Raw genomic sequence first — 3,958 nt, forward strand, 5'->3', positions numbered from 1 at the left:
TCAACGCTCTTTGTATTTTGTCCATTTGAACATATTGATATTTGCTGTATAATGCCCTTTTTAAGTTAACTTCCTATTCAGTTTCATACGTATCAAAAGGTCATGGTCATCAGATCTTGGAAGAATATTTGTTGGGGTCGGGATATTTGAAGGAATTTGAAGGTGTTACGGGGCCATGAACTCCATTTCATCCCCCTTTTGGTAAAGCCAGTATCTTCATGAAGGGAAGATGTTGCGCATTCAGGTGCTGTTCCACTGAGTTAAAACTTTTTCATTGTGGTGGAAAAGGATCTAAAGTTAAATTGTCTACAGTGCTTTTTGCAGGAACTGTGCCAGAAATCATTTTCCAATGCAAAGTGAAACAACTCCACAGGTGAGCAGTAGATCCATTTCGGAAATGACAGGGTGTATGACAAGTAACGGTGCATCTGTGGAGATATATTTCTGTTGTGCATTTTCGAGAACATGAATCAATCAGTTTTTCCTCTTTGCCTGGATTTCCACTTCTGTAGCCCAAACCGAAAGACATTTAATCTGTGACACTTGCAAATAACTTTCAGTAGAAGAGTACTCACATCTGATGTTATTAATGTAGGTGGATGAGTTTTCCTCCATGTGTCTAACAGCAGCAAGTCAAATTCTTTTGTGATTGTTTCCATCCAGGTCCCTTGCTGTCCATGTCAAGAAATTTTGGGTCCTGCTCTTAAGTACATCTGCAAAACTAACGGCTGCACACTGCTTGTTGCTGGAGTCCCCAAACCGTGCATCACCCTGATGAAATGAGCCTCTTAACACTGAGATGTGTGGAGTATCACCAGGTATGTTTTAAGGAACTTTCATCTCTATGAAATGTTGTCAGAGATTTTGCAGCAACTTCTGGAGGGGTTGTTCCAGTCCTGTTTTTTTTTGCAGTTCTTTAGAGTTAGAGTTTAGAGTTTGTCCAGAGTTTTGAGAGTTTTGTTCAGAGGTTTCAGAAAGTGTTTTAGTCTTTTTAAGAGGTGAGTGGCTGACCTCTAAAGCAACACATTCTGCCCATCGTTTATTTGCTGCCTTGGAATTTGGGCTTCTTTGAGGCATCTGGAAGGGAATCCAAAAACATAAAAAGAATGAAAATATTTCAAAACACATATGCAATAAATACATGTTCCTTGTATTATGTTATTGCTTATGGTTACTGTTACCAGTGACTATAATTCAAGAAGAACTTACTCTGGTACATGTCAGTTGTCCTCAGAAGCGTGTATATTTATGAGGTTCAATACGCTGTGCCTTGTTTAAACCAATTGTCTTCTGCTAATACTTAAATTTTACTTTTCAAACGTTTTCAAACATAATCAAGCTTAATAGTAATAAAATAATACCTGTCACTTTGTAATTTTGTATGGTTAAGAGTTTGTACCTTATATTCCTTTAGTTAAAGTCCAATAAAGACTATATTTGTGGGTGGCATTTTGATTATTGCCTCACGTGATCGCTGTACTCGATCAACGTGCGAATGCACTCAAGGATTTCTCCGTTGCAGCATACATCTGTGTGTGGCGCCATCTTGGTGAGGTTGCGATTGTTGATCACAAACTTCTTCCACAATACTGAACCGATCTGGATCACCTAAACCCTTAGCCACGTTTAAATTTTATAATGAGATATTTTATCATGAAGTATGAAGCATCATTAAGTCAAATAATGGCATAAAGGCACTATCTCTGCTGGGAAATAAATTATTATTGTTGGCAATCTTTATTTGTCACCAAAATGTATACAATCTAAATTGTCCACTTTCGTTGGAGTTGTTTGTTCACTTCATCCATTCAACAGAATCTCTATAATCCATACCATAAAGCTGGCAGAACACTCAAACAAAATAATATTTTATATCTCAGATATCACAAAAAACATCTTGACCCTATTATAATACCATTTCTAAACTTTGTAATGACAGTTTTTTCGGGGGGGGGGGGGGGTGAGTAATCGAACGCATTGCTTTCCTCTTCTCCTTTTTCCCATCCTCCCCTCCTTTTTCTTTGCCCCCCTTGACAGGTATGTGATTGGATGAGTGTGTGGGGGTGATGTTGATCGATAGAGGCAAGTATGTGGCGTCCCTGTCCTCCACGCAGCTTAGATTGCTCATGACTGACTGGTCCCATTCCACACTGTGTGTGTGTGTGTGTGTGTGCGTGCCTGTGAGTTTTTAGCTATCTGTGCCTGTTTGCACAAAAAACTTGGTGTTAAAAGGTTTTAACATTGCTGTAGGGCAGACTGTCTCACACTACTCTGTCAATGTGCCATCCTATTAGAATGACGTGGAAATGGGGCCGGGCGTGGGGGTTGCTTTCCTGCAGCTGTGGGGTGTCTATGCAGCTGCGGAGCTCGGGCAGGGGGCGCTTCCGTGCCACGACGTAATACCGATCTTATACACCAGAACCAATTGGGATAAGTCCTGTACACTCACCGGTGGACACCACACACACACACACACACACACACACACACACACACACACACACACACAAACACACACACACACACACACACACACACACACACACACACACACACACACACACACACCTGTGTGGTGTGGGGATGGGATGGTTTGAGCAGCCACACCTGACCTGGATCTAGCTGAGTCCTACCACCACAGTCCTACCACACACCATCCAAGTGGCATTTTTAGGGCCCTCCGACACAGAAGACGATGGGTTGTAGACACCAGTTTATTGTAGAGAGAAGGCTAGGTGGAATAAGCCAGGAACAGATGGAACGTGTCATGACAGGGCTCCTATCCTGAGTGTGTGTGAGGCTGGGGGTTTTTAACCTGCTGCTCGTTGGCCCAACCAACAAGCACCAGGTATACAGCCACCCTGACCCAATCACCTAGATCAGGTGTGGCTGCTCAAACCATCCCATTCCCACACCACAACCTGCTTTGAACGCACCCACTACCCTCCTGGTTGCATTCCTCTCCTTTCCTCCCTCACTTACTGCCATAACTATGACAGGAAGAGGCCACGTGCCCAATTACTATTCCAGTTTTCCTGGACCTGATTAACTCTGTTTTTCAATATATGTTGTCATCCGATGTTTATGTTTTCAGTGTACATGTTGTTTGGTCTATGTTTAATTGTCTCACCTGTGGTGAATTTCCCCCTCTTGGAGTAGGGATTAGTTGTTTATAGAGTTTATATATACATATATACAAACATGGTGAAATGGTTCTATAAAGAGGGGGATTGGTGATGGCTCTGTATAACAAAAAATCTGTGCTCTTGTCATCCTATAGGTCGTCCACAGGACAGAGTAATTGCAGCAGTTCTTGATGATTTAAGAATTCCTAGAGTCAAGCGAGTCATTCAAGAGTTGCATTGCAGGTTGAGAAGTTGAATTCCACTTGCAGACTAACTCTGTACTAGCTGCAATTGCAAATACTCTGTGTTGTATGCATAGCATGCTGATGGCATAGGTTAAAAAAGAAAAGAAAGAATGACCTAGAAATAATAATAATAATTATAATTATATATATATATGGTACAGCAAAAAGAAAGAGGGAAGGGAATAGGGAATTGGAAATTCATTTAAATTGAAATCATTTCTTATGGAATAATAGCTTAATAATTGCTGATTGCTAACAGGCCAGTTTATAGGGAATGATATACAGTATACTGGGATAATTAAAGTAATGAGATAAGGTACAGTAAAAATAAATCAAAATTTGGCCATATTATAGGGAATTTGAAATTAACTGGGAGGAAAAATACAGTCCAAAAAAATGACTAATGTAATTGACACTAGAGGAAGATAAAACTGAAATCCTAGACGCAAACAGGGACAATATAGTGTTTTTTGTAATCCAGAATTGTTTATTTTATCTGCAGAATTACTAGCCAGGCCAATCTGTAGGCTCTTGTTTCATTTGCTCTGCAGAGTATGTCTGGCCACGTTCCATTTAAACAGATTTCCA

Source organism: Zeus faber, assembly GCF_960531495.2.
Source record: "Zeus faber genome assembly, chromosome: 17".
Classification (NCBI taxonomy): Eukaryota; Metazoa; Chordata; class Actinopteri; order Zeiformes; family Zeidae; genus Zeus; species Zeus faber.